The sequence below is a fragment of the Peromyscus leucopus genome, chromosome X (assembly GCF_004664715.2).
Source record: "Peromyscus leucopus breed LL Stock chromosome X, UCI_PerLeu_2.1, whole genome shotgun sequence".
NCBI classification, from domain to species: Eukaryota; Metazoa; Chordata; class Mammalia; order Rodentia; family Cricetidae; genus Peromyscus; species Peromyscus leucopus.
The window spans coordinates 51,620,457-51,633,267 of NC_051083.1; the positions used below are offsets into that span (position 1 = coordinate 51,620,457).

A 12,811-nucleotide genomic window follows, 5' to 3' on the forward strand; every position below is an offset into this window, starting at 1 on the left:
GTAGTATGGTGATGTATAACAGAAGAAAATGCAAAGCTCCCCCACCCAACTCCCCTCAGCTGAATAGACTGCGTTCTTTTGGAACTCACTGCAGAACAGGGTTCTGGTGACTCTAGCTGCATTTGCTCCTCAGTCCTTTCACTTACCCACCACCATACTGGGCAGATCCACTCCCTCCTGTGCCAGGAATGTGCTAAGACTGGCACCATGCGCTACCCATACCCAGCACTGACCCAGGAGCAGAAGAAGGAGCTGGCTGACCTCGCTCATAGAATTGTGGCTCCAGGCAAGCGCATCCTGGCTGCAGATGAGTCTACCAGAAGCATTGCCAAGTGGCTGCAGTCCACGGGCACTGAGAACACCGAAGAGAACAGACACTTCTACTGTCAGCTGCTGCTGATTGCCGCTGACCTTGTGAATTTCTGCATTTTGGGGTGGTGATCCTCTTCCACAAAACACTGTCCCTTCACCCAAGTTATCAAGTCCAAGGGCAGTGCTGTGGGCATTAAGGTAGATAAAGGCGTGGTGCCCCTGGCAGGAACCAATGGCGAGACCACCGCTCAAGGGGTGTATGGGCTGTCTAAAAACTGTGCCCAGGATATGAAGGATGGAGCTGACTTTGCTAAGTGGTGTTGTGTGCTAAAGATTGGGGAACATACTCCTTCAACCCTTGCTATCATGGAAAATGCCAATTTTCTGGCCCGTTATGCCAGCATTTGCCAGCAGAATGGCATTATACCCATTATAGAGCCTGAAATCTTCCCTGACAGGGACCATGACTTAAAGCACTGTCAGTATGTAACTGAGAAGGTACTGGCTGCTGTCTACAAGGCTCTGAGTGACCATCATCTCTGTCTGGAAGACACATTGCTGAAGCCCAACATGGTTACCCCAGGCCATGCCTGTACCCTGAAATTTTCCAATGAGGAGATTGCCATGGCAACTGTCACAGCACTTCATTGCACAGTGTTCCCTGCTGTCAATTTCCTGTCTAGAGGACAGAGTGAGGAAGAGGTGTCCATCAACCTCAATGCTATCATCAAGTGCCTGCTGCTGAAGCCATGGGCCTTGAGTTTCTCTTATGGCGGGGCCTTGCAGGCTTCTGCTCTGAAGGTCTGGGGTGGGAAGAATGAAAACCTGAAAGCTGCCCAGGAGGAGTACATCAAGCGAGCCCTAGCCAACAGCCTCGCTTGTCAAGGAAAGTATACCCCAAGTGGTCACTGTGGAGCCGGAGCCAGTGAATCTCTCTTCATCTCTAACCCTGCCTACTAAGCAAAGGTGATCTAAGGCTGCCCCATTGACACACCAGGGCCTACCCTCTTGATATTGAAGAGGGGGCCTTCAGGATCTTTCCCATCACTCTTATACTGCCCTTGTGACTATGTGTGGTGTTGTCTATGGGGAAAAAGAAAGAAAATGCAAAATATTGTAGTTGGAAGTTTTCCTGTATCCTGCCCTGTCCATAGCTGCTCAGGCCCAAATAAACACAGAGAGGCTTATATTAATTACAAGCAGCCATTAGCTCAGGCTTATTATTGACTAGCTATTATACTTCAATTAACCCATAATTCTTATCTATGTTTAGCCACATGGCTTGGTACCTTTTCTCAGTTCCGCCTTGTCATCTTGCTTCCTCTGTGTTTGACTGACATCTCCTGACTCATCCCTCCTCTTCCCAGAATTCTCCTTGTCTGCTTGCCCGGCCTATACATCCTACCTGTCTACTGGCCAATCAGCATTTTATTTATCAACCAATCAGAGCAACACATATTCACAGCATACAGAATGACATTCCACAGCACTTCTTTTCTGTCTAATCAAAAAGGAAGGTTTTAACTTTAACATAGTAAAATCACATATAATAGACCAGTTATCAAGCAAGAATTACAGTTACAATATCTAGTCTATTTGTGTTTTGTAAAAATTAAAGAAAAATTTTATCATCTATCCTATATTTATAAGTCTAAAGTTTCATACTTAATTTATCTTTTATCCTAACCAAGGAAAATTATAACTATCTAGTCTTCAACTACATCAAAGACCTCAGAAGGATAAAATATTACCTAAGTAAACAGGAAATGTATTTTAAGCAACTTCCCAAAATCTGAAAATGACAGAGACAGCTGCCTGCCTGGACAGTCACCAAAATTTCCTCTAACGTTGGGCATCCATCTTCAGCCTATAGGCTAGAGTTTTTTATTCACTTTTCCCTGTGTCCTATAGAATGCTTGGCTGTCTCCTCTGTGAAGCAGTAACCCGAAGAATCATTTTGTATTGCACAGTTCAGTGGTCATCTTCCTATGGGTCCTGCATGTCCAGTTTATATAGCATATTGTCATCAGTCAACACGGGGCACTTTTTTGCCCAGTGGCTAACTTTTGCCACAAAGAAAGCAAACTCCATAATGAGTTTCTTCAATGCCCATTATCTTCTCTGAAGTAGATTGGTGCTGCCAGGAGCAGACCTGTCTCACTGTCCAGAAAGTCTAAATTTTAAAAACATTTTAAATGCCATATTCTGTAGGTCTTTGAAGTGTTTGAAGATTACTTACCTAATTGAATTATATCTATGTATACCTAGAAAACTTAACATGACTATAAGTTTGACTATCATAGAAGACTAATTATTAATCTGTATTTCTTATTTATCTATGACAATTTAAATGAGTTACATAAACATAATACCTTAAATGAGAGTAGAAATATATTATAACAAAATCAACTCTAAATTTGTATCAATAAACTAATATCCATAGCAATGTAAAACATTTTTAAACAAGTTTCTGCTCTTTAAAAGTTGGTTCATTACTCTACCCTTTCATCCTGTCATATCTATACTATCACCTTTTCTTCTCTATAAAGAGACTGTATCCCCTTTTCTTCTTCAGAAAGAGAGTCAACCTGCTTTAAATAAAAATAATCATTCACAAACAATATTTGGGGAATTGGGGAATAGCTCCTCATACAACTTCCTGCTAGACAATGGCACTGGTGATCTAGTGGGCATCCTGAGAAAATTAAAGATTATGGTAAGTCCTGACTGTAGTAGTCTATAATGCTATATTCTCTGTGCCAGTTGCCTTGAAGCTGTTTTTGGATGTTGCATCATCTGGGCCTCTCAGGGGGTCTTCCTTGATCAAACCATATTAGCCTATAAGCAATCCACAGGTTCTCATCTTCTGTGGAAAAAAAAGCAGGACCTTAGACATAAACTTTGAAGTCCAGATACTATATATATATATATATGCTTTAATCAACAGTTTTTACAATCAAATGTCTTTCTCCACTTAAAAATTCCAAAGAAAACACAATCCAGACTCTCCGTGTGATCTCCATCTTTATGTGGCTTATTTTTATATTACTTTTACTGTCTCTTTAAAAACTTTATTGTTTAAAACTATCTAATTCTTCCGGGCAGTGGTGGTGCATGCCTTTAATCCCAGCACTCGGGAGGCAGAGGCAGGCGGATCTCTATGAGTTTGAGGCCAGCCTGGACTACCAAGTGAGTCCCAGGAAAGACACAAAGCTATACAGAGAAACCCTGTCTCGAACCCCCCCCCAAAAAAACTATCTAATTCTTTATATAACTGCATGCACTCCCTTTCCTCTCTCTTCCATGCATACATACATTTTTACACACACTGTAAACCATTTAGAGTTTTATTTCATCTAAATCTGACTTATTGTGAAGCTATAATCCTTCTCTGACCAGGAGAGATTTTAAACTACTAAACTACTTGGCTTCTGGCTCCACCCTCCTCAGTTTACAAATATGGTGGTGGTACACCAGCTCTGGGAGCAATGTGTACCACCAACTCTCAGAAACAGTGGGTCTGTCTCTATCAATGAGCATGTAGCCCAGAAATCTTTTAATTTTTTTTGTCTGTACTAGCAAAAGTTATATCCACCAAGCACTATGCTGCATAGTTTGCAGATGCATCTGTATACTGCAGCAAGAATCTGCAGCCATGCCCCTTAGCTCATGGTGGCTGGCAGCCAGCTCTGTTTTGTAGGCAGCTGTCGGGAGATGAGTCTGCACTGCTGCTGGCATGAGACTGTGAAGCTTAATGTGGCTCCATTTCTGTGCATTTAGAATCCTTAAGTTTTCTTAGGTTTATGTGGATCAATGCCCAACAGTGAGGCACCAATTGTAGTTGAAAATTTTTCTGTGTCCTGCCCTGTCCACAGTTGCTCAGACCCAAATAAACACAGAGAGGCTTTTATCAATTACCAATTATATGAATATTAGCTTAGGCTTATTACTGACTAGCTCTTACACTTAAATTAACCGATAATTCTTATTTATGTTTAGCCATGTGGCTTGGTACCTTTTCTCAGTTCTGCCTTGTCATCTTGCTTCCTCTGTGTCTGACTGGTGACTCCTGACTCAGCCCTTCCTCTTCCTAGCATTCTCCTTGTCTGCTTACCCTGCCTATATTTCCTGCCTGGCTACTGGTCAATCAGCATTTTATTTATCAACCAATCAGAGCAACACATATTCACAGCATACAGAATGACATTCCACAGCAAAGCCTCATTAAGAAACACATTAATTCTACTAATTTTAATATTTTTATTACCTTTGGATTTTTCTCCATTAAATTTACTAATTAAAAATAATGTGTATATGAACATTATTAGTTGTAATCCATCTGCTTTATTAAAATAGGTAATAAGCCAAATAGACCATGTAGTAAGAATATGAGTAAAATATTCAAAGCTGAAATAAACAAGGAAAATATTGGTTAAAAATACAACATCCACAGAATAATTATTATTTTAATAGTGGTTTCATCATGTTGAGAAGCTGCTATTGCATATTTTCTATTAGAGAGCTTGATACTATCTGTTGTCTTCACTACAGTTGATGTTAAAGTTTTGTTTTGAAATGATTTTCTTCATGAAGCTTTGAATTTTGCTTTAATTTGGGAGAGAGGAAGAGCAGGGAAGGAAGATGGAGAGAGAGGGGTGTTTAATGCGCCTTATTTGAAAATCCCAGTGGATTTTAAGTTATACATTGGCATCTAAGCATGTTTTACAAATGAAGACCACCTGTTAAAAAGAACTGTATTATTTATCTAATGTACAATTTTAACTACTACTGATTTTCTTCCATGAAAGGTATGACTTCTTCCATGACCATGCTGTTTACAGCTCCAGGAAAAAAAAATAATTCTTTATTTTCAAGTTTACATTAGTTCAATATATTGAAGGCTAGTAAAAAATGTATATTTCAAAGTTCTAATTCAACATTATTTATTATATGTACATGATGCTTTTTCATTAAATTAAAAGAATTAATTTACTCAGGAAATTAAATAATTTTAAAGGGTAATGACATTCTTTTAATTACAATCTTTTATTAATGATTAATAATTTTAACAGGTAATTTGATTTTACCTCAACTTTATGAGCTATACATGTACTCTCTGTCTCTCTCTGTCTCTCTCTGTTCTCTCTGTCTCTGTCTTTCTCTGTCTTCTCTCTCTCTCTCTCTCTCTCTCTCTCTCTCTCTCTCTCTCCATCATATTTACAGGATAAAATTTCACATGGCTTGATGGTGGGTTTCTGTATACATTTTTAGTAAACATTAAAAGGCATAAATGAGACTTTGAAATACAGGGTGTTTTCATTGTTCTTGTTTTTTCGAGAAAAGGTTTCTCTGTGTAACCCTTGCTGTCCCGAACACTCTCTTTAGACCAGATTGCCCTCAAACTCAGAGATCTGCCTGCCTCTGTCTACCTAGTTCTGGGATTAAAGGCTGCACCACCACTCCCTGCTTTTGAAAGACCATTTAAGTAATAGTGAATACATTCTTACATTAGAGGCGGATCTGGGGGAATTCTGTGAGGGTTTTTATTCAAGTTTCTAATGTTTCAAATGTTATGAGTAGGAGCAATGAGCTTGTATTACAACAGAGTCTAGCAGCCTGTGTCATACGTTTCTGAAAAAAAAAAAACTGTATTATATCACATGTGTGTTTGCTTAAGTGTATGAACTCAAAGTGCACTTATTTATATGTGAATAAGCTAACACTTTGGCAACTCTTAATTTTACTGATATCTATGTAAATCTAAAGGACAGGTAAAGGCAAGGTAATGAGCTTCAGCAAAGGGAAAAATACAAGGAGGACTTAATATGCCTTTTAGGCTTTGTTCTTTTCTACTCCCTTGAACTCTTGATAAGTTCTAGCACAGTGAAACTGTGAACACAAACAGAGCAAAACAACAAAGCACTTAAAATTTAATTAACACAAGAAAGAAATGCATCATTACAGCAGTTTTTGTTTCTCAAGTAATGGAATAGAGTGTTTTCTGAAGAGTGATATTAACATGTTTGAAGCTTTGCCAATGACATGCAATAATATTCTCATCTCAGATGTTAATCAATCTCAATTCCCAACACTAGCCAGCATGGTAGAAGGATCAGCAGGTACCAGTGGTGCAAAGGCACATTTTGGCAGGCATGAGCAACAGCAGTAACTTCTGGGGAAATTGACAAACTTGCTGCTGTCTCTTAACATCAACGCAAAGAGGAAACTCCACTAGGCAACTAGAGCATAATAGTAAGATGATCACTGCTGCCACCTTTTGGTAAAAGAGGAACATGAGTCTGGGTATTCTGGAATCATTATGAAGCAGTTAACTATTACGTACTTTTCTTCAAATGTGTGGATGGCGGTACAGGCACCAACTTACACCTGCTATTTTGATCAGATTATCTCTTCAGAGATCTGGAATTTCAAAAGCATAAATTATATATAGTTTTAAATATATGGAATCCATGGATTCTTAATTTCCTAAAAAAATGTGATATCCTAGTATTATTTGTCAAATATGCTAATTTCATTATTTTTCAAATTGCAATATATTATTTATTACTTTGTTTTCTAGGAATACAATTAATTGTAAAAAATCAAAAATATATTATTACTCTCTCAATATATTCATTAAACAACTTTGTAAAGATTGTTTCATTGCACTCGATATTTCAGGCACATGTTATATCTGCCAATGACATGATGATCTTTATGAATTAATATTATAAACTATCTTAGCCTGCAGGAAATTTGTAAGCACATTTTTTTCTGAATTATGAAAGAGTAGGTTGTTTGGTAGCATGATAGGTTATATGGGAGTTTGAATGTAATTACCCTCATAAGCACATGGGGAGCGGCACTATTAGGATGTGTGGCTTTGTTGGAGTAGGTATGGCCTTGTTGAGGAAGTGTGTCACTGTGGAGGTGAGTTTGAGTTCTCTCCTATGTTCAAGATGTGCCTAGTGTCTCAGACCACTTCCTGTTGAGTGCAAGGCAAGATGTAGAACTTTCAGCTCGTTCTCCAGCACCATGTCTGCCTACATGCCACCATGTTGCACCATGATGATGATGGACTAAACTTCTGAAATTGAAAGCAACTCCAATTAAAGGTTTTCCCTTTATATGAGTTGCTGTGGTCGTGGTTTCTCTTTACAACACTAGAAACTCTAACTAGGACAGGTTAATAGCCCCAAAGTTTGTATTCTAGTTTCACATAATTGGTATAGGGTAATGACCTTCTTGACAGCATTGTACATAAAAAATTATTATTAAATAGATACTACATAATTTTCAGTTGTCATTCAATTAATAATTGTCTCAGTGGTATTCATAACAAAAGGATCCATTTCAGCATTAGATACTGTAATAAATTCTATCAGCTTAGAGTTCTTTAGTCTAAAATACCTGCTCAATAACTCTCTTTCATGACATTGATATTTTTGAGGATAAGTTGATTACTTTCCAGAATTTCCATCAATGTGGGTTTGATTAGTGTTTCTTTTTTTTTTTTTTTTTTTTTTTGGTTTTTCGAGACAGGGTTTCTCTGCATAGCTTTGCGCCTTTCCTGGAGCTCACTTGGTAGCCCAGGCTGGCCTTGAACTCACAGAGATCCGCCTGCCTCTGCCTCCTGAGTGCTGGGATTAAAGGCATGCGCCACCACCGCCCGGCTGATTAGTGTTTCTTTATAATTTAATTCAAGTTAGAAAGTGATGTTCTGAAATCCTCAGATCTTCCTAAGAAGAAGCACACAGATTTCTTTTCAATCCTTACTGATAATGATGACTTTGTTAGCTTGAGTAAAATGGCATGTATTAAGCACTAGAATGTTGTTCTTTCCCATTGTGATTAAGGGTGACGGACCTTGGAAACTTTAAATGTTTTGCTCAACATCAAAATTTACTCCTTTATGTAAATACATGAACTTATATTCCCTGTTTTATTAATCTACTATATTTTATTGTTACTTTATTATTTATTTATTGTGTGTGGGCATGCAAGGACAACTCATGGGAGTCACTTTTCTCTTTCCATCATGTGAATTCTAGAGATTGAACTCAAGTCATTGTGCTTGGTGCCAAGTGCCTTTACTTACTAAGTAATCTCACTATCCCTAGTCTACTGTTCACATTATTGATCTTAATCACAGCTTTGGTATATTAGAGCCTCTTTTACCATGTATAATTTCAAAATAACTCCATGATTTTTGAGCAAGTACTTATGGCCATACATGAGGGCATATTAGAAGTCTGTCTTCTCCTCTGTATACCCTAGATACTGAATTATGCATCTTTCAAACTTCTTGGTTTCTTTTGGTGCATAACATTATTCAAAAGCAAAAGGGGAGATGTCGATATTTGACACAACTGTGTGGGTTGCTATTCCTTTTTTGTTTTTATTGGCTTCTAATACATAATGAAAAGCTATTCATTAATAAATTTATTGTGTATTCATATAGATTTGCTCTCACTTTTAGACATCAATTTATAATATTCTACAACATATATCATATGTCCAAATTTTATCTTGATGTACTGTTTTGTTCTTGCTCTACTACCTCTCACATGGCTTTCCCATATGAAGATTGCCTAATTTTCCACTCAGAGTTCTAAAACCTGTACTGGATAGCAGCTAACTATCAGCTTCTTTACACTATGTGGACAGATAACAAATACTTAGAAAAATTAACTTACGAAGAGATTGTTTTGCCAGGTGTGGTGGGCACACATTTAATCCCAGCACTCTAGAGGCAGAAGCAGGCTGATTTCTGTGAGTTCAAAGCCAGCCAGTTATAGCTGCAGGCCATCTGTGGATCCATTTTCTCCATCTGCCTAAAAATAAATAAATGACTCTTTCCTTAGGGTCATGGTTTCTCAAGTTTCAGTCCATGATAGAGTTGATTGGCCTCATTAATTTGGGGCCTCTGTAAGTCAGTGTATGAGTGGTGAGTGTGTGATAAAACAAAACTTAACTCATGATTGCAAAATGAAAGAGAAAAAACAAGAATGACACTAGGAGCTCCAAACTCCAATTAAGGGACACATAATCAAGGACCTAAAGATTAGTTATTACCTTCCACCTCTTAAAGGTTCTGTGATCTTCCGGTAGAACCAAGTTTGGAATGAATCTTTTAGCACATGGATTTTGGGGTGACATATCAGATCTAAACTGTGGCACCCCACTTGAGTCCTGGTATGATACAATGGACCACCTTTCCTTACTTGGAAGTGCTTCTCATTGCCATAGGATCTATCGGATACCTCACTGCATACTGCTCATATGCCTAGACATCATTTTAAATCGTCCTAGGATATTTTCTCCCATTTTGCTTTCTCACAGTTGTGAAACAGTTCAATCTTGGGTTCTAGCTCCACATAACAGAACACTCCTCCTCACTAATTTAGTCTTATCAACAGTTACCCAATAGATTTCCTTCCTGAACTAGGGAAGAAGGAAAGAGAAAGAGAAAGGAGAAATAAGTTATTTGGTGAAGAGAAAAACCTCTAATTATTTTTATTATTTATTTGTATTACTTATTACCTCCAAATATTTGAAAGGAGCAGGACCTCTATAGCTAGAATGTTAATAATAAAAATTGCCTGCAATTATGAAACCACAGATATCACAAATGATGTTGATTATTCTATTTCTGATCCTTTTTTACTATTATTTGATCCTAATTTTTAAAATGAGACTCCTCATTAGGCAGTATTATGCGTTCTCAATTTTGTCTTTCTGTTTACAATCATATACTATGTTTTATAAAAAGGATTTTATTTAACACATTATTAACTTGAAAACATTGCAAGGAAGGTAAGGAAAAAGAGAAAAATGTGTAAATTTAAAATCAATTGTAATTGTATGGCTTTACTATACATTGTTGCAAGTAGTAGTTTACCTTTGCAGGGAGAAGGATCTGACACATCCTGGTATAGCAGGGACCTCAAAAGGGAACAAATATTCCAGTGATGTTTATGATCTTAAGTCCATATTTTGGTTCTTGATATCTCCATCATTCCAATGAATCACAACTAACCTTTAAAATAAATATAACTCAAAATACACAGATACTGCTGGAATGATAGAGAATCAATATATGGCTAATTTACAGCCTTCCAAAAGACCTCAGATCTAGGAATCATTAAATGAAGAATATAAATTATCTGTGTCCTAAATACTGAAAAATAAACAAAATGAGAAGCAACAGGAAACTGTCAATATCAGTAAAATCCATTAACAATAGCAATGAATAACCTGTTATAAACTTAAAAGTCATTAAATTATAATTCAAGAAAACTTAAGATAGCTCAGTACATGCATCAGAGAAAACAAGTTTTCCCTTAAGGAAAGTGTAATGCCGGATTTATGAGCAATTTCTCCCACTTTTAATTGAAAGGCACAATTTTCTATAAGTTTTTTAGAAGATAATTATGATTATTCTGTGGTTGGTATTCATTGACATTATAACTTTCTGTGAGTTAGGCAGCTTACTTTGATTCATAAATGCTGTGATCCAATTCTTAGATGAGACTTTTAAAAAGTATGTTCACCTCAATGTTGTAGATACCTTTGGCCCAAAGCCTTAAATGATCAACCCTTTTTGGCATTGTCTCTAATGATGCGATATGTTGAAGGTTAGCCCCATTCATAGAGCAGTACATGCCCAAGTACTGAATGACTTACGGCTATGAGGAGTCAATTGGCTTGGAAGGAACATCCTAGTAATGTATACCTTTTGAGTTATGGACACGGAGAAGCACTGTAGATGGCTTTACATGGTGATTTATGATTGGAAGTCATTATTTATTCCCAGAAGATGTCTATTTAAAGTCTTCCTAGCCAAAGTGGCCAATATTCTCTTCCAAAGCCCTGTCCTTTACTGTATGTGGTCAAAAGACAGCAGTGAGATCAGGATACATCTTGGATTGCTTTTTGTCACAAAAAATACCTGGGAAAATTAACCAGTCAACAAGTACCTCTCTTCACTTAGGAAAAAAAATATACAAATATCAACCACATCTGCATAATCCTAAGGAAAGCCTTGAGAACACACATAAAATAAAAATTAAGGGATTATGGGTTAAAATTAAAAACTAAAAGCATTGTCAGGCAGTGGTAGTACACGCCTTTAATCCCAGCACTTGGAAAGCAGAGGCAGGTGGATCTTTGTGAGTTCGGGGCCAGCCTGGTCTAAAGCGAGATCCAGGAAAGGTGCAAAGCTACACAGAGAAACTCTGTCTCAAAAAAAAAAAAAACTTAAAAGCTTCAATTATGTCTTGTTCACTGCATTAATCATATATACATAAAAATCAAAGAATGTGATTTTCAGAATTAAGAGACATGAAATTGTTTGATGTAGTATTATCAACAAACAAAAAGCAGGAATGAAAAGTAGCTCAAAATATTGTCTTTAAATATACTTCCACATCAACATCAACATTCCCACATAGAAGATATCTAGTAGTAAATCTATGAAGAGGTATCTGAGCTTCACAAGGATTCATTTGGTTTCCAAAACAAAAAAATAGATGACAAGTGAATGGATCACAAAACATGTAAGTTCTCCCCTAAATTCTGTTCTGTACAAAGTGAAGCTTATAAGCCTCTTAATATTTCTAACTAAAGGACTTGGAAAATTTTTAAGGAAGAACAAAGATGAAACAATTAGTAACATATTAATCATTGAAAGCAAATAAGACAACTAATAATACCTTTGAATAAAAATATGTTGTGTGAATGAGAATTCCTGCAAAGAAGCTGTGTCTACAGAGGTTGTTGGCTGATTAGAATGGCAATGAAGTGAAGAGTTCAGAATGTTGCAAGTCCAGAGTCAAATTATCTTGGACCAATTTGTAGCCCCTATTGATAGCTACTTCTTACTCTTCTCTGCACCTAATCTCACATCATTTGTGACCATTACATAAATCCTTTGTAATGTATGAGCAGATCCACCAACTAAAGGGTGAAGAATTCTATCTAATGCCTGTAGCTGAGCTTCCTCTAATTTGCTGTAACCTACTTACCTGATGTTCTCAAGAAGATACTTAAAAATCGTGTTGTCTAATGACTTTGTTTTTCTATTACTCTAAAAAGTTAATGTAGTTGCTACCTCATTGGAATACGGTGTTTGAGGAAACCTATTTCTGTGTTTCTAGACCATGATCACTCATATTTGGCTCAATAATAAAACATATCTTTTATTCATTTGTGGTGAGAGCTATTTCCTTTATCAATAGTAGTTTTGTGCAGTTGCACACTACTTCTTATTTGAAATAGAAAATAAACATGGAAGTTACTATCAAGTGTGTATAATGTGTATGTGTTTGTGCACGCATGCATGCACATGCATGTATGCATGTATGTGTAAGACAGGTTCCATAAAGATCTCTAGAAACTAGCTAATCTCTCAAATTAGTGAAATATTCAGTGCTCCATGGACAAACAGAAGCTGTCTCCACCACACAAAATATACAAAAATTTAGATGAACTTATTAAA

General features: G+C 36.9%; 1 pseudogene; it reads left to right on the forward strand.

Annotated features, from left to right (window-relative positions):
• Positions 1-204: 204 nt before the first annotated feature.
• Positions 205-1,272, forward strand: LOC114683263 (annotated as a pseudogene).
• Positions 1,273-12,811: the final 11,539 nt, after the last annotated feature.